Below are 19,877 nucleotides of genomic sequence, written 5' to 3'. Positions count from 1 at the left end.
GATACCATGCAACCCAAATGGACCATGACGGGTCGGGTCAAGTCTTAACAATTATAGTTATGGACTTAGACATTAATCCAACAGGGCTAACCCCTGGGCCTTCTAATCATAACTACATGGGTCGGCATTGTGGTCTTAGACCCATTCACACAAAGGGAAACTCACCTGCACTGGCTGAACTTGCTGATGAACTCACTAGCTGCTGCCCGGAAACTCTCTGAACTCCTGCTCCCCTTGCTCCCCGAACTACCAATATCTATGCAACACTAAATCTAACTGACCCCCGAGAGACAACCAAGTCAACTATGGTCAAATTCAAAGTCAAAGTCCTGGTCAAAGTCAACCTTCCAGGTCAACCCTACTCGCCGATTCACCCTACTAACTCGCCGAGTTCATATGTTCAGAGTCCTTCCATTCGCGTCTCGACTCGCCGAGTCTACAGATTTCTGAGTCCTGACTTGTCCAACTCACCGAGTCTCCATTCGACTCACTGATTTGAGTCTCATCTCGAAGGGTTTGGGGTATCGCGACCTGACTCGTCGAGTCCAAGAGCAGACTCGCTGAGTACACGGCAATGTTCATCTGACTTGAAGAGATGTTCATCCCACTCGTCGAGTTGCTCCTAATCTTCATGCTACTCTCCGAGTCAACTCAAAGGACTCGCCGAGTCCATTCAGATCTCCTTACATGCAGAGGACTTTTGAGTCATGCATGGACTCCAAACTGTAGATCTACCCTTCCCAAGCCTACTGCTCACGTAAAGTTGCAAACTTTACGTGTAGAGAAGGAGATCTAGGAAAAATACACCATAAAATAGGGTTTAAGGCAAAGAGGCTCCATAATCACCTCAAGGGCAGATATTTTATGCTTCTCAAGACCATAATATGCTTAGATCGGAAGTAGCAACTTCAGATCTGGCTTCTAACTCAAATGGATACCATTAAGGCTAAAAAGCCCCAACACCCACACATAGATCTAGGTGCAAAAGAGTCAAAGAACTAGTTTATTACCTCCAAATGCTCAGAAATATCTTCACAATCCCAGATCTATAGTTCTTTCTTGCACCTCCAAGATCCTTCTTCCTTCTCCAAGCTTTAATGCACTCTTCAAGGCAACAATTGGCTCAAACAATGGATATGGCGGCTAGGGTTGGTGTTCTGGGTTAAAGAGGTAGTAAAGGAACCCTAGGGAAGAGAATGAGGCGCTTAAATAGGTTCCAAGTCCTGAATTTAGGGTTTTCCTCGCATAGACCAAACTCGTCGAGTCCCCTTGGCAGACTCGCCGAGTCGGTCACTTACTCCTCGACCCGGATCCCGCTCGGACTCGTCGAGTTCCTCCTTGGACTCACCGAGTCGCCCCTTAATTTAGGGTTTTCTTTCCTTTCTTGGCCTTCCAGACTTTGGGTGTCACAACTCTCCCCCACTTAAACTAAACTTCATCCTCGAAGTTTACTATGGCCCACCGCCTGTGATTTGCCTCCAATACCCTACTAATTATTCCAACGCCAGTTGCCTACCTTCACTAGTCTTTTGCCTGGTCATTCTGACTAACATCAATCCTTGCGGATAATAATCTCGGGTCAACCCTGACCCTAAACATCCTGGAAACCCAAATTACTCAACCGATAATCCTTCTAGTACTCTCCGAGTACTGCAACTGATCCCATAGGGGTTCACCCCTTCCTTCCTTGAGCGATTTCCTCGCCTCCCCAAGGCAATGCTCCATAACCAACTATTTCCTCTGCCACTGTGAAGATCCTATCTTCACCAAATCCGTTACTCCCGCTACTTCCAGTACGTGTCATTATCGCTAGTATCCACTGGGCATTTCTTTCTTAAATAATTTGGTGTCGAGCACCCCACGATCAACTAATCTGAATTCCACCATACGCTGCATACCCGTACTGCTACCGACTGGAATTTTTGCTATTCCTTATCTGACTTCCGGATGAGCTGAGACCACCCTGGTCCCTCCCAACCTATCAATATCTAGATTACCGGCTCCCACCGATCGCTGACCCAATACAACTACTAGTTGCTCCCAGCGACTTTCGAAGAAACTTCGATCACCTAAAACTACTCAATCTATCCTGTCATGCAGGCACTACAATTTCTTGGGATCCCCGATCCCCTATCTTGACACTAAGGTCCCTACCAGGTGCCACCTGTGCGACTAAAACTCACGGGCCTCGCCCATGGGTCTCACCCGCCTCTAACCTTCTAGTCCCACTTGTCTAACCACTCTCGCTTGGACCTCGCCCACGGGTCTCACCCAACAATACTATTGAGCAACCCTGCTCTCAGGTCTCACCTATACTGCTACTCTCATACGGACCTTGCCCCAACTCCGCCAACAAAGCTACTATGGAATGCTACGGCTTACCCGCAGTCTTACATCACCTTCTATCGCCGTCTGCTAGTGAATGCTACGGCTGCCACGTAGTCTGAGAACACTTTCCACCACTAACTGCTAGTGAATGCTACGGCTGCTCCGTAGTCTTACAACACTTTCCACCACTGATCGCTAGTGAATGCTACGGTTGCCCCGTAGTCTTACAACACTTTCCACCACTGATTGCTAGTGAATGCTAGGACTACCCCGTAGTCTTACAACACTTTCCACCACTGATTGCTAGTGAATGCTACAGCTGCCCCGTAGTGTTACAACACTTTCTACCACTGACTACTAATACGAAAGCACCCCATGCTATCAGTTCTCAAGATCCTCCTTTTGACTCGCTCGAGTCTTATAGGCGATCCTCCAACCTGAATTCCCAACCACATACTAACCATCACTAATACACACACTAGTTGAGGGGGAGCTTCTCAAACTCCTATTCCTGAAATCCTTAATCCATCAAACGATGTACAACTTCTTTTTCCTTCTCGGAGGTCGCGCACTCATTCTAGATCTGGGTGTTCTTACCTTTTCCCGCTCAGAGGATTCTCCCCCACTTCGATCTTGCTTAACCCTTGCTACTCAATGCTCGAAGCGAAATTCCTATCCTTGCTACCATTCCATACACAACTTGCTGAGGAACCCCAAGCTTACCATAGCTAGGGATCTAACCAGTCCATTTCTAATACTATACGACTCCAAACTAGCGAGACATACCAAGTCCCTCCCACGCATGCTACAGTTACTGCATCATAAGCAACCTCCCACAATAAGGCACATCCCCTAACTACCATTCAAATATCCAAGGTATGCAAATGGCATATAACTTGATCACAATCAAGCCGCTCAAAAATAAAATACTCATACCGATAATGATGCAGAACCATAACAACATGATTATGCACAAATGAAAGAACGGAAAATGGAAGTCGCATACCTGCAACGTCCGGGGCTGCTCGCATCTCCAAGGTAGCCATCTGAAAAGCCCTACCTCCTACCGCAGACACCTCTGCACGGCCCTGATGGCCGTCTGTGATCCTCAAAGTCGTAGGGGCAGGTGCCATCACCCGTCCTGCTGTAAACAAACTGGGGTACTTGGCCTTCTTGTGGCCCCGCTGATTGCAGTGAAAACATATCAAGTTAGATCCCTGAGTGGTGGTAATAATACAATCCTTGCTAAAATGACCAGTCCGACCGCACTTGAAGCAGCCAGACTCACCACCGCTACCACTCCTGCACGCGCCCCCGTGCGCCCTACCATAATTCCCGCATCGACTGTGGTACTGATAATCCCTCGATCTCGAATCCGATCCCTTGGGCCTTTTGCCCAAACTCACGGCTACCTGAACCTCATCCGACTTCCTCTTCCGGATCTGCTCCAAATCAATTTTTCTCTCCCTGGCCCGAGAAATCATATCTTCCAGCGTCTTACAGTCGGACCTGCTCACGAACTCCCTGATGTCAGCCCACAACATCTCATGATATCGGGCCTTCTTCATCTCCTCATCTGTGACATACTGCGATACAAGAAGAGCCCTCTCCCTAAACTTGGCGGTGATCTCCGCTATAGTCTCGATGGTCTGCGTTAAATCCTGAAACTCCCGTGCCAACTGTTGCACCTCAATAATTGGTGAAAACTCCGCCCTGAACCTGGCTGAAAATCGCTCCAAGTCATCGCGTCCAACGCGGAATCATCACCCAAAGCATGACCAATCTCTTCCCACCAATCCCTCGCTCTGTCCTTCAGAAGACAGGAAGCGAGTCTGAACTTGTCCTCCTCAAGATAACGGCTCGTACGGAAAGCGTTGGCAACATCAGCCAACCATCTGCTGCTAGCGATGGGGTCCCTAGCCCCATGATAATATGGTGCCCCGCAAGCCCTGAACTCTCGAAATATCAAAGTACACGCTCCCATCAGAGCCATCAACTCGGCACAGAAGGCTCCCAACCTCTCATCCAAAATCTCTAATATACCCTCCTTGACGGTGCCAAAGATCACATGAGTCTGATCTAGAATACTACGCGTAACCTTGGCGGATATCAACTCCCTCATTTGCTCCTCGAGCTGCTCGGCCCCTGAACCCGAGCCTCATCCCTCTCCGGCGCATGATCCTCCCAATGGTCTCTCTCGCAACGTCACCATGCTGAAACATATGACAGAACCACTATCAGAATACTCATCACTACTGTGAGACCAAACACACGCACTACCAGGTTCCCGGTCGTGTCTCAGCCTTCCCTGAATCGAGTACGGATCCTCTACTTTCAGTAGCACGGGCCCATAGTACCTTCCACATCTATCCGTACTTTCCTCAAGAACTGCATCGAATCCACCAGGTCCCTGTTCTACTACTACTGCTCCCAGCACTACCTCATCCTAGGCTTACCCTAGGGAAACCTCTGACTCAACTCAAACCAGTCATCAGCTGCTGAAGGTCTCCTTGTGATGCCAATTAGCCATCACCTAGATACCATCACATGTGATGAGGCTCAAATAATCCTTCAAGTAAAAGACTCGTCCCTACCACGGTTGGACTCAAACAAGAGCTGCGCAATAGGACCAAATCCAGCACTCTGAGATTATTCAACCCTGATAACATGTGACGTGTTGTATCCACCTAATGGCTAACTCCCATCACTCAGAATCCCAAAATGCACAAAGCAAGCAACATTCAGACAAGGGAAAATCTAACCATAACATGCTCAAACAATCATATCAACATAGCAACAATCTGAACTAGGATGCAACACAAACTCATAAACTCAGGCATAACCTAAACAGGCTATCCTACTACTATCTAGTCATCACTATTATGCAACTCAAAGCACATATAACAGGCACATAAGGCATCCTCCATAGACCCTTAGTCATAATCTAGCATGCTGTTCTATTAACCGATATTCATAACATAAAATTGTATGGGTATTTTGGGGTACTTACTTGAGCTCGGTTGATTGCATGCACCACACCTCTTTTCTCTTTTCAAAGTTATTTTCTTTTTGAATTCTTTTTGCTTTTCTAAACCCGTTTTCTTTCTCAAAACTTTCTTTTTACAATATGTCTTTTCATTTTGAAAACCTTTATACCAATTCCTCAGTTTGAGTTTAGACACACCCGAGAGCATGTCCGAATCCCTCAAACCAAGGCTCTGATATCAACTTGTAACGTCCCAAAATTTAAGACTAAAAATTTCTTTTAATAAAACATTACTTAAAGCAAAGTCATCGATCCAAAACATAACTAGAGTATAAATTTTCAAAACACATGTTCGTTATCAGAGTAAACATTCCTAGGCTGTCTAATCTATGGTGTGTGCCATGCGATCACCCCGAGCTCTTCCCTCCGCTACCAGAAGTACCTGAAACCAAAACTGACAATCGTAAGCACGAAGCTTAGTGAGTTCTCCACCCTACCACATACCATGCATAACCACATACTGCACATACTAAGCCACGCCCGCTATCCTGGGCCTTTCTCCCTGCCTCGAGCCTCTCCCGCCGCTCCAGGCCCCACCTGGCTTCGAGCCCCACTCGGATACAAATCTGTTTCACTTAGGCTTTGCCTATCACAGTGTAACATCCCCCTTTGGCACGTATCACAATATTGTCCGCTTTGGGCCACTCGGCACGAGGACTTCCCAGGGGGTCACCCATCCTGGTACTACTCCCGCCCGAGCACGCTTAACTGCAGAGTTCTTATGGGATCTGCTGCCCTTACGGCTTTCAAACGCGTTGTGTTAGGGAAGGTATCCACACCCCTTATAAGAATGCTTAGTTCTCCTTCCCAGTCGATGTGGGATAAGATCTAACCCACTTTCACCCCCCATTATAGGGTTCGACGTCCCTGTCGAACACATCGACCCGTGCCCTGGCTCTGATACCATTTGTAACATCCCCCTCTGGCACGTATCACAATATTGTCCGCTTTGGGCCACTCGACACGAGGACTTCCCAGGGGGTCACCCATCCTGGTACTACTCCCGCCCAAGCACGCTTAACTGCAGAGTTCTTATGGGATCTGCTGCCCTCACGGCTATAAAACGCGTTGTGTTAGGGAAGGTATCCACACCCCTTATAAGAATGCTTAGTTCTCCTTCCCAGCCGATGTGGGATCAGATCTAACCCACTTTAAATTGTAACGCCAGTGTTTCTGGGTTGGCCATTTTTAGCAATGTAATAGTCTAAGTTAACCTTTGTAACCCGTTTTTAAATAATAGAAGTGTATTATTTGAGTATTATGTGTTTTGTGCTTAATTGCTTAATTATGTGGTTTGATTAATTAAAAATAAAAATAAGCGTCAAAATTTAAGTGTATAATAAACTTGATATCTTTAGATAATGTTGTAGTAGTTGATACAAGGTTTCCGAAGATATAAAGAATGCCGAAATCCGAGTTGTAACGAAGAAGTTATGACCTGTCGAAGTTTCGCGACAAAATCGGCATCGCTGAATAATGTAAAAAGTGAAATTTACGTTAGAGCGATATTTAGCCTTAGCGATCTAAATGAGAATCGAAGATCTCGTTGTTAGTATCAAAGCGATAAAAAGTTAGGTGAGAACGGACGTCAAACGAAAAAGTTATGAATTTATAACGAAATTTTCTGTCCCGGCCTATTAAAAATAAATAACAAAACTAGATCAAAATTGGCCGACGAAGTCTAAACGAAAGTTGCGGAGCGTAGTCTCACCTTCGCGTGGGTATAAAGAACGTCGAAAACGGAGTTCGTATGAAGAAGATATGAATTTCCGAAGTTTATTGAATATTTTGTATTTAAATTAAATCTTTAAATCCGGCATTATCCGAAGGGGAGTCAGCAATCCGATCCGAAATACGCCCCGCGTACTCCGAAGGTGTCGACATTCGCAGCAAGTGGCTTCGGATGACGCATGCAGTGACGAATTCGGATGCATACGCCCCGCGTGCGCTTGTACGCCCCGCGTACTCCGAGGCTCCAGCCTCCTATAAATAGGATGCGAGGGTTCCAGGTTTATTTGCTAATTTCCTCTCATTTTTGTGCCGAAGCTTTGCGTTTTTACCCCCGAAGCCCCGGTAATATTCCCGAGTTCCGAAGCAAGTCCCGAGATCCTGAAGATCCCGAGAAGTGCGGTTTCCGAGCCGAAGCTTTGCACGCGAGAAGTTCGACTTTTGTAGAGATCTTCCAGATCTGCTGAGGATTACGACTTCTGCAAGCCGTAGTGCTGTCCGATCATCTTCTGATCAGGTGAGTGTGTAGTTACTTTCTTCTAACGCATAATTATGAAGTATTTTATACGAAATACGTGTTATGTGTATAATTTTGTTGTTATGTGCGTGGATGTATATTCACTCTCTTTAATCTCATAGATCTGATTTGTTTTCTATGAAATACGTGTTATGTGGGTATGCCTCATCTGTTATGTGAAATATGTATTGAATGAAAATGCTATACAGGTTTTAGACTATGTATAAAAACATATATTTTTATCTACTAATATGTTGTGTAGAACATGGGTAGATAGTTGGTGTGTAATAAAAAGATGAGAGGCCTCGATGTTGTTGTTGTTGTTGACCTAGTTATTGATCGGAGTATGGATAACAACCACAGACTCCTTCTAGACAGTCTCGTGGAACGCTAGCAGGTTCATAACCTGTAGGTGTTGTGAACGATGTGTTCACCGGTGTACTCCATCCCCATCATGGTTACGTTTAGGATATCTATTGTTGAGGAAACCCCTTAGCAGTAATGTCCGTCCCGATGAAAATCCTAGATTAGGTCCCTTGAGATAGATGTTGTTTTAGGGACGTAAAGTGAGGATAACGGGAATGGGTAATCGGGATAGTGATTGGTTGGTGAAATTAAATATAATTTATTTATTGTGGGTTGAAAACCCTATATGCTCACCAGGCTCCCAAGCCTGACCTACTCAGTTTTATTTGTATTAGAGGAAGTGGCGCAAGGGCGTAAGATGGATGAACCATCAAGTTGTTTTGTTTACAAGTCTGTATATGTATATATTTGTTGAATGACTTGTAATGTTATTGTTTATGCTTAATGGTCTGTATCGGAACATGACACCCCGAGTTTTAATTATATAATGAAAATGCATCTCTTGATGAAATGCTTTGATAAATATTATTTTATCATGTTTTGTTTTGGGAACAAATTCCGCAACTCTTTCAAATCAAAAGGATTTACTCTGAATTTATTTTAAAAGCATAAATGAAAATCGGTCTTTTCTGGCCGAGATTTTGGGGATGTCACAGTTGGTATCAGAGCATTAGTTTAAGCGAACTAGGAATTTGTAGGATTTCTAAACTTCAACTTAGAATGCTAAGTGGAATTTGAGATGTGTGTATGTTGGATTTTAGTCACAAGCACTAGTTTATTTTAGGAGCGTTGCATAAAATGCTTTTATGTGCTAAATGTTATATGTTGCCATATATGATATTATTTGTTCGCATCTACGGTTTGTTGCCAACCGGATCTGAAGGTTTATGTGTTTAGGATTCTAAGCGTATGTGTATGATATTAGAACTAGCATGTAATCGTTTCAGAGTCATAAGGATGATTTGAAATCTATCATGATCGAAGATCTAAATTTCACCTTATTCGGTGTATAGATCAAAAATGGTGAGAACAAGAAGCGGTGTTGGAACGCGGATGAAAATAGGAATCAACCGCCAGTTATTGAGCAAATACCTGTTGTAGCAGCAGCACCAGAACAAATCACCATGGCTGGAGTACAAGCCATGATTCGGGCTATGTTAGCCGAACAAAGGGATGAGATGTGACAAATGTTGTATAATAATAGGGACGAACCTATCATACCTATTGAGGAACCTGAATTGATTCCCGAGCAATCGGAGGAAGGGAACAATAGTCGCATTTTGAGTCAAGATGGGACTCAAGAAGAACGAAGGAACAATCCGGAAAGGGGAAACAACAACGATGGGCGAATGTACAAAAATTTCTTGGGCGCTAAACCGCCAAGTCTTTCTGGGAGCCCAAAGCCTATTGAAATAATGGATTGGATCTCCGAAATGGAGATGGTATTTGAAAGTTGCGACTGTAGCAACAAACAGAAGACTGTCTTTGCAGTCAGAGAATTGAAGACTGGAGTATTAAGTTGGTGGAAGTTGTTGGCAGATACTATGCCACAAGGGAAAGCCGTGAAAATGTCATGGGAGGAGTTCTTGGGACAGTTAAGGGTGCAATATTCTTTAGAGATAGATCTGATTGATCTGAACAATGAGTTCCAAAACTTGAAGAAGGGGAGAATGAGCGTAGACGACTATGCTATGGCATTCACTGAGAAAATGAAATTATTTCCGTACCTAGTGCCAACGGAACTCTCCAAAATTGAGAGGTTTGCCAATGGACTGCCTGCCGACTTTGGTCCGACAGTCAAGATGGCAACTACTCTGAAAACGGCTGTTCGTGCAGCTAAGTATGTGGAGGCCCAGGAGAAGGAAAAGGGTCTTGAAAGGATAGAAGTTGGTGAAAAGAGGAAGTTCGATGGAACTTCAGGGTCCAATAAGAAAAACAAGTTCTCGAAGTCTGGTTCGAGGGGAAGTGGAGGCGAAGCGAAATGGAGCGACAAATGTAAGAAGAAGCATCATGGAAGGTGTGAGGTAGTGACCACATGCTACAAGTGTGGAAAGCCAGGTCACTATGCCAATGAATGTACCCTCACTATGAAAGTTTGTTATGGTTGTGGTGAGGAGGGACACATGTCGAGGGACTGCCCGAAGAAGAAGGAGGCAGCTAGACCCAACATTCTGCCAAAGCCAAAGGCGAGAGCATTCCAGATGACACTGGAAGCCGCTAAAGATGAAGCTGATGTCGCTTCAGGTACCTTTCTCGTAAACAAATTGCCTGCCCAAATTTTATTTGATTCTGGAGCCAACTACTCCTTTATATCGCATGAATTTGGTAGAAAACTAGCTTTGCCTGTTGATAGACTAGATAATGCTTTATTAGTCGAAGTTCTAGTGGCAAGTTTGTACCTGTTAGCCATCGTATGACAAACATCTTAATCGACCTTAACGGGAATAAGTTTCACAAGGAATTATTGCCTATCGAACTTAATGGTTTCGACATCGTGTTGGGAATGGATTGGCTTAGTGCCAATGATGCCGAGATATTGTGCAAGAAGAAGATAGTTAAAGTAAACCCGCCCGGAAAAGATTCGTTTATGGTGTATGGGGACAAACGTCGAGTGAATTCTGGAATCATTTCCCTAATGAAGGCCAGAAAGTGTTTGACCAAGGGATGTACATCATATTTATCATTCGTGATTAATGCTAAGAAGGAGAAGAAGGTGATGCAGAGTATTCCTGTGGTGTGTGATTATCCGGAAGTATTTCCCGAAGATCATCCTGGATTACCACCTGATCGACAAGTGGAATTCCGTATTGACTTGTTAGCAGGAACAACGCCAATTGCAAAAGCACCTTATCGATTAGCACCGACGGAGATGAGGGAGCTGATGATGCAACTTCAGGAGTTATTGGACAAAGGTTTCATTAGACCTAGTTCATCACCCTGGGGAGCTCCGGTGTTATTCGTGAAGAAGAAAGATGGAAGTATGAGAATGTGCATTGATTACAGAGAGCTGAATAAGGCAACCATAAAGAATAGATATCCGTTGCCAAGGATTGATGACCTATTCGATCAACTACAAGGTTCGAGCTATTTCTCGAAGATCGACTTGAGGTCAGGATATCATCAGCTGAAAGTAAGAGAGCAGGATATAGAGAAGACTGCGTTCAGAACTAGATATGGACACTACGAGTTCTTGGTTATGTCGTTTGGACTAACCAATGCTCCGGCAGCATTCATGGATTTAATGAACAGAGTTTGTAATCCGTTCCTTGATAAATATGTGATAGTGTTCATAGACGGCATTCTGATTTACTCAAAAAGCCAGGAGGAGCATGGCAGACACTTGGGAGAAGTGTTAGAAGTCTTGAAGAAGGAGAAGCTGTATGCTAACTTCTCAAAATGTGATTTTTGGATTCGTGAAGTCCAATTCTTGGGTCACGTGGTCAACCAAGAAGGGATAATGGTTGATCCAACGAAGATCGAAGCTGTGATGAAGTGGGAACAACCGAAAAGTCCCACGGAGATCCAAAGCTTTTTAGGATTAGCCGGATATTACCGAAGGTTTATCCAAGGCTTTTCTTCGATTTCTACTCCATTGACAGCTTTGACCCACAAAGGAGCTACTTATGCTTGGAGTGAGAAGCATAAAGAAGCATTCGAGAAGCTAAAGAAGAAACTATGCGAGGCACCGATACTTTCTCTACCCGATGGAGTTGAAGACTTCGCTGTTTATAGTGATGTGTTTGGGGTTGGATTGGGTTGTGTTTTGACCCAAAGAGAAAAGGTGATAGCATATGCGTCTCGACAACTGAAAGAGCATGAAAAGAACTACCCGACTCATGATTTGGAGTTGGAAGCGGTAGTTTTCGCTCTCAAAATATGGAGGCATTACCTCTATGGCACAAAGTTCAAACATTTCACTGATCATAAGAGTCTCCAATATCTCTTCAATCAGAAAGAGTTAAATATAAGGCAACGACGCTGGCTAGAGTTACTCAAGGACTACGACTGTGAGATACTTTACCATCCCGATAAAGCTAATGTTGTTGCTGATGCTCTCAGTCGGAAAGTCAATCTTGAAAGGAAAAGGCCAAGAGCATTGAGAATTGAAGTTGTCTCGACTATTTTAGAAAGTATAAAGAAAGCTCAAAGCGAAGCTTCTAAGAAGAATGACCAGAAGGAGGAACGTTTGGGCAAAACGTTGGTGTTTGGTACCAACGGTCATGGACTGAAGGTATTCCAAGATCGTATTTGGGTACCTAAGTCAGGGGGAATCAGAGATCTTCTGATGGAAGAAGCTCACAAGACCATGTACTCAATTCATCCCAGTAGCACTAAAATGTATAGGGACCTGAAACCCTACTACTGGTGGCTGACGATGAAGCTTGATGTTGCAAAGTATGTGGCTGAGTGTGTGACTTGTGCGAGAGTCAAGACACAACATCAGAAACCGTATGGGAGTTTAGAACCTTTACCTGTGCCTATGGGTAAGTGGGAAGACATTGCTATGGATTTTGTCACTAAACTGCCCAGAACAAAGAATGGTCACGACATGATTTGGGTGGTCGTCGATCGATTCACTAAGAGTGCGCATTTCATAGCAGCCATGGATGAATGGTCTATGGAAAAGCTTGCGAATTATTATGTAAAGGAAATTGTGAGACTTCACGGTGTTCCGCTAACAATTGTGTCGGATCGTGATAGTCATTTCACCTCAAGGTTCTGGAAATGTCTACAAGAGGAAATGGGTACCAAGTTATGTTTAAGTACAGCTTACCATTCGCAGACTGATGGTCAGAGTAAAAGAACGATACAAACACTTGAAGATATGCTGAGAGCATGTACCTTGGAATTCCTAGGTAATTGGGATGAAAGATTACCATCGGTAGAATTTTCCTATAACAATAGTTTTCACTCGAGCATTAAGATGGCACCTTACCAAGCTTTGTATGGACAAAAGTGTCGCACGCCGTCTTGTTGGCTTGAGGCTGGGGAAAAACAGTTTATGGGACCGGAGATGGTTCATCAAACTGCTGAAAAGTTGAAAATAATTAGGGAAAGAATGTTAGCGGCTCAGGATCGTCAAAAGAGCTATGCTGACAAAAAGCGAAGACCGATGACTTTTGAAGTTGGGGATTCGGTTTTGCTTAAAGTCTCGCCGTGGAAGGGACTTATAAGATTTGGTAAAGGGGGAAAGTTGAGTCCAAGGTTTATTGGACCGTTTAAAGTTCTTCAGAGTATTGGGAACCAAGCTTACAAAGTCGAACTACCAGAAGAATTGAATGGAATTCATAACACTTTTCATGTGTGTTATTTACGAAAGTTCACGGGGGAAGTTCCCGACATGATTCCACTTTCGGAGTTGAGAATCGATGAGAACAAAAGGTTGATTGAATAGCAGAGGCAATTGTTGACTGAAAGACTAAGAAGTTGCGACGCAAGATGGTCGAGTTAGTGCTTGTCCGATTGAAACACATGAATGGGCCGAATCTCACCTGGGAGACGGAGAGTGACATGATGGGTCGCTATCCGCATTTGTTTGTTGAGGTGTGATTCTGGGGACGAAATCATTCTATGGTGGGGAGAATTGTAACGCCTGTGTTTCTGGGCTTGCCATTTTTAGCAATGTGATAGTCTAAGTTAACCTTTGTAACCCGTTTTGAAATAATAGAAGTGTATTATTTGAGTATTATGTGTTTTGTGCTTAATTGCTTAATTATGTGGTTTGATTAATTAAGAATAAAACTAAGCATCAAAATTTAAGTGTATAATAAACTTGATATCTTTAGATAATGTTGTAGTAGTTGAAACAAGGTTTCCAAAGATATAAAGAATGTCGAAATCCGAGTTGTAACGAAGAAGTTATGACCTGTCGAAGTTTCACGACAAAACCGTCATCGCTGAATAACGTAAAAAGTGAAATTTACGTTAGAGCGATATTTAGCCTTAGCGATCTAAACGAGAGTCGAATATCTCGTTGTTAGTATCAAAGCGATAAAAAATTAGGCTAGAACGGACGTCAAACGAAGAAGTTATGAATTTATAACAAAATTTTCTGTCCCGGCCTATTAAAAATAAATAATAAAAATAAATTCAAAATTAGCCGACGAAGTCTAAACGAAAGTTGTAGAGCGTAGTCTCACCTTCCCGTGGGTATAAAGAACGTCGAAAACGGAGTTCGTATGAAGAAGATATAAATTTCCGAAGTTTATTGAATATTTTGTATTTAAGTTAAATCTTTAAATTCAGCGTTATCCGAAGGGGAGTCAGCAATCTGATCCGAAGTACGCCCCGCGTACTCCGAAGGTGTCGACATTCGTAGCAAGTGGCTTCGGATGACGCATGCTTTGATAATTATTATTTTATCATGTTTTGTTTTGGGAACAAATTCCGCAACTCTTTCAAATCAAAAGGATTTACTCTGAATTTATTTTAAAAGCATAAATGAAAATCGGTCTTTTCTGGCCGAGATTTTGGGGATGTCACACATAGGGACCCGCCCGCCAACAAATAATAACACATAAAAATATCACAGGGCCTCGCCCGCCAACAAATAATAACACATACACATATCACAACACATAAGCTAAACTCATACGACTGATCCTATCCTAAGGCCTCACCTATCCTGGGCCTCGCCCTTATCCTGCTACTGATGAGTCATGGAACCCCGTCGACGCTCCTAGTGGTAGTGAGATACGGGCCCGGCCCACTCTCACTCCTTTCCTAACTTGGGCCTCGCCCCTATTCTGCTACTAATGAGATGTGGAACACCATCCACACTCTGATATTGGTGAGATATGGGACCTCACGCACACTCACATCCCTACCAGGCACATACATGTATCACATAGACAAGAAGTATAAACTATCATATAAATAAATCCTTGGGCACCTGCCCGCTATTAATGGACCTCGTCTTGAATATCATACTAGCATACTGTGCCTAGGGCTAACCCCCGGCCTTTCTACTCATAACTACATGGGCCGGCATTGTGGCCTTAGACCCATTCACACAAAGGGAAACTCACCTGCACTGGCTGAACTTGCTGATGAACTCACTAGCTGCTGCCCGACAACTCTCTGAACTCCTGCACCCCTTGCTCCCCGAACTACCAATATCAATGCAACACTAAGTCTAACTGACCCCCGAGAGACAACCAAGTCAACTTTGGTCAAAGTAAAAGTCAAAGTCCTGGTCAAAGTCAACCTTCTAGGTCAACCTTACTCGCCGAGTCACCCTACTGACTCGCTGAGTTCATATGTTCAGAGTCCTTCCATTCGCATCTCGACTCGCCGAGTCTACCAATTTCTGAGTCCTGACCTATCCAACTCACCAAGTCTCCATTCGACTCACTGATTTGAGTCTCATCTCGAAGGGTTTGGGGTATCGCGGCCTGACTCGCCGAGTCCAAGAGCAGACTTGCCGAGTACAAGGCAATCTTCGTTTGACTCGAGGAGCTGTTCATCCCACTCGTCGAGTTGCTCCTAATCTTCATGCTACTCGCCGAGTCCACTCAATGGACTCGCTGATCCAGAGGACTTTTGAGTCATGCATGGACTCCAAACTGTAGATCTACCCTTCCCAAGCCTATTGCTCACGTAAAGTTGCAAACTTACATGTAGAGAAGGAGATCTAGGCAAAATACACCATAAACTTGGGTTTAAGGCAAAGAGGCTCCATAATCAACTCAAGAGCAGATATTTTATGCTTCTCAAGACCATAATATGCTTAGATCCGAAGTAGCAACTTCAGATCTGGCTTGTAACTCAAATGGATACCATTATGCCCCAACACCCACACATAGATCTAGGTGCAAAAGAGTCCAAGAACTAGCTTATTACCTCCAAATTCTCAGAAATATCCTCACAATCCCAGATCTATAGTCCCTTCTTGCAGCTCCAAGATCCTTCTTCCTTCTCCAAGCTTTAATGCACTCTTCAAGGCAACAATTGGCTCAAACAATGGATATGGCGGCTAGGGTTGGTGTTCTAGGTTAGAGAGGCAGTAAAGGAACCCTAGGGAAGAGAATGAGGCGCTTAAATAGGCTCCAAGTCCCGAATTTAGGGTGTTCCTTGCACATACCAGACTCGTCGAGTCCCCTTGGCCGACTCGCCGAGTCGGTCACTTACTCCTCGACCCGGATCCCGCTCGGACTCGTCGAGTTCCTCCTTGGACTCGCTGAGTTGCCCCTTAATTTAGGGTTTTCTTTCCTTTCTTGGCCTTCCAGACTTTGGGTGTTAGAATTTCGATTTCGCTATAGTATCTTTTGGATTTTTGTTCAAAACCTATTTGTCATTTTTAAGTTTAGCAGCTTGATTTCTGTCTTTATTAAGATTCCAATCACCATCAAATGAACGTGATCTCAAGGACTTTCTCTTAAGAGATCTTTCTCGTGATTCAATCTACCTACCTTTTGCATAGTATGGAACATATGCATGGTTTGGACAATTTCTTACCATATTTCCAGGAATTCCACAATGGAAACATGTTTGTTTCTTCATGTAGAAGCTGTTACTGCTTGGTCTTGGTTCACTATAGTGTAGCCTCCGTCTAATTACCACTCAAGGTAAAGTATAGTGAGAAGACTCACCTCTGATGTCTCGATAAATCCCTGACTCGGTAGCAGTATAGTGTAGCCTCCGCCTAATTACATAAAGTAAGATACGCTCATAAATATAACTCTCGAGACTACATCCAACCCTCTCTTAGCATCCTCAGATGGTTAAAAGACCATTTTACCCCTCTCTTGACTGAAAGACCCCATTGTTGACCAATCCCTAAAAGTCAACGGTCAAACTTTGACCTGACTCGTCGAGTGCACTTGGGCTGTAATACTCTAAAAATTCAAGCCAATTTAAACTTTTCAAAAACATCCCAATTTCATTAAGTTATTACAAAAAGGTTTTCAATACATTTATTATTAGAGTATGCCCAGAACCGTAACATAAAACATAAACATGAGGATCGGTACGATCACGCTTTCGCCTTGCCACAGTCTCCGGAAGTACCTGAAAAACATTAAACCACAACTGTAAGCCCGAAAGCTTAGTGAGATACCCCCAAATTACTAACCACATATACCACGCATAACATATCATAATCGAACAGAACAGCCATGCACTTCGGGTCTACTGTGTGACTGGTCCACCGCACCGGGCCTTCAGTCCACCTGGTCCACCCTCTGAGTCTAGCCATATCCTTTGAGTCCACATTGTGGTTGGTTTGCCATCACCGGGCCTTCAACCCACCTGGTCCACTCTATGAGTCTACAGTATGACTGGTCTTCCCGTGTCGGGCCTTCAGTCGGCCTGGTCCACTCTCCAAGCCTCGGCACGTCTGGTCCGCCCTCGTGGGGCCTATAGCCTATCCGGACCGCTCATTGGGCATTCGGGATAATCGGTCCGCCTTGGGTATGTTGGCCTACAGCACAAAGTAGGACTCACCTCAACCCAACCCCAGTAAAACAACCATGTGCACATAAACATAGAATCATATAACAATTCACATCCAATCAAACCGATCTAGCAGATCACATAACATAACATGCTCTAAACAGTATACCGACCTAACCGGTCACTAGCATAACATCATCCTATATACCAGGATACCGACGTTAACCAGGTCTCTAACATATACCATCCTAACTACTAGGATGCAACATAGCAAAGCAACAACATAACACGATACCCGGATTACAATCCAATAAAGGCCCGACCTTGGTGCCTTCCAGTCATGTGACGTGAGCAACCACTATCAATATACCACTTCGTATCATATTGCTCGTCACATAGTACCTGCATTTAATTAACGAATTTAGGTACCGAAGGCTTTTTGGGTCCTTGGTTATTAGTTTGAAACAAGGAGTGAACTTTAGAACTAAAAGCCCAAGTTCGACTTTTTTCAGTTATACTATCAATTAAATCAACATCATTATCTGAAGATATTGAAATATAATTTTTTGATAGTTTTGGATTTTCATTAGATTGCACCTCAGGCTTCTCAACTCTTGTTAATTTGTTGATTGGTTTCCATCTCTGTATCAGAATATCTGAATCTTGAGAAGATAAACTTCTAGTGGTTGACTCAGTCAAATACTTTTCATAAGTTGTTTTGATCTGAACTTGAGAAAACTGCCCATACTAATACCTTTTTCCTTGTCCTTGAAGCCAATTATTGATAGAATGTATTTTTGATTTTTCATTTGAACACGAAATGTTTATTGTTTGTGTAATTGAAGGACTTGGAAATTTTGGCTTTTGTGGAGTAAATGTAATTTTAGATTTGAAAGTTTTGTTTGGAACTTGTTGACAATTCGTTGATTTTTGAACATTGTTAAGTTTTTGATTATTAACAACTTTGTGTGATTTCTCATACTTTAGAATGTTATCAAATTTTCGAATATGTTCAACCTTTTGGTTTATTGGAAATTTGTCTATTACACTCATTGGATGATGAATAGACGTGTCTTTTTGCTTTTCTTTGACAATTGGTTTTTAAGAACTCTTAGTTTTTGAAGAATTTGAGAAATTAGGCTTTGAAACACTGACTGTCTCATACGAAACTTTGGATATAGTCAGAGCGGGTTTTTCATTAGACACCACTTGCCAAAAAATTAGTTTTCGTGCCTTTCTTTTTGAAACTTTGTGTTCTTTTGAAAAAAATTTATCAAGCACTTTGAATTCGATTGAATTGAGTTTCACAACTAGAGTTGAATAAACAACTTCTTTTGGAACAACATCTTTTTCTTTTTCTGATTTTACAACCCATTTTTGTTTTGAGTTTCATTTTTGAAAAACATACGAATTCTTAGTGAGATTGTTTTCAACTGTGTTTTAATTTGAAAAGAATCCTTCATCAGTTGAATGCTTATTGTCTTCTTCTACCAATTTGTTGAATTCGGGCTTGACTTTCTCAACATTCTCAACTGTGACAAATACTTGATTTGGAAAAACTACATCATATGTGCATGTAAAATTCGGATACACGATAATATGAGTTTCCAAATAGTGAGCACCTTTTTCATTCATCACCTTTTCAAAATTTTCAGTTTCACCATAAACTTGTTCAACAAAAACTCTTGAAATTGAAGTTTTATTTGAAACGTTCTTTTCTATTTTACAAACATTTGAAGCTTTGATTTCGTCCTCCTCATCATCACTACTATAGGTCTGACTATCTTGAACTTCCACATCATCAAAGTTAAAAAAATTCGAAGTAGAGGGTTTTCCAATGTCATCATTAACCATCAAATCATTAATAATTTCTTTACCTTTTTCCTTAGATGTGATGTTAATGATAGACAACTGAGAACAATCAATACTTTCTTCTTCTTCAATTTCACCGATTTCACTGAGATTATCCGAATTCTCATCGATATCAGCAAAATTGAGTTGTGAATCAAGTTTCAAATGTTCAGTTCTTTTCAGAATTTTCACTTGTTCATCCTTTGTCAAACTTTCATTAACAATATTAACCAACTCATCATCATTTAAAAACTCATCTATCTTAACAACACCATAAGCAAACCTATCATCTGGTACTTTGTTAAAATCAACTATTGTGTTTCCACAATCATATGACATAACATCAACTTTTTCTCTTTCAAATGAAAGAAAACGGAATTGTCTATGATGTTGTTCTTTGCTAATTTCAAAAGAATGATGTAATGATGTTAATTTTGCATACAACCGTTTTGCAGAATTGGAATAGATGTTACGTTGAGTCAACAACATTCTTACATCTTTATCTAGATTCTCTCTATCATGACTGACATTTCCTAATTGCAACTTTAGATACTCTACCCTGCACCGTTTCGTCTTTAGCAACTTTTGAGTCTCAAGCAATTGATTATTAAGTTTCTTTGCCTCATTACTAGTAGACACAATAATAGC

At 42.6% G+C, this 19,877-nt stretch overlaps 1 pseudogene; it reads right to left on the bottom strand.

The window, feature by feature from the left end:
- Positions 1–6,327: 6,327 nt before the first annotated feature.
- LOC145033032 (5S ribosomal RNA) lies at positions 6,328–6,445 on the bottom strand (annotated as a pseudogene).
- Positions 6,446–19,877: the final 13,432 nt, after the last annotated feature.

The sequence above is a fragment of the Lactuca saligna genome, chromosome 2 (assembly GCF_052625555.1).
Source record: "Lactuca saligna cultivar CGN05327 chromosome 2, ASM5262555v1, whole genome shotgun sequence".
Taxonomy (NCBI): Eukaryota; Viridiplantae; Streptophyta; class Magnoliopsida; order Asterales; family Asteraceae; genus Lactuca; species Lactuca saligna.
This window is presented reverse-complemented; position numbering and strand designations above follow the sequence as displayed.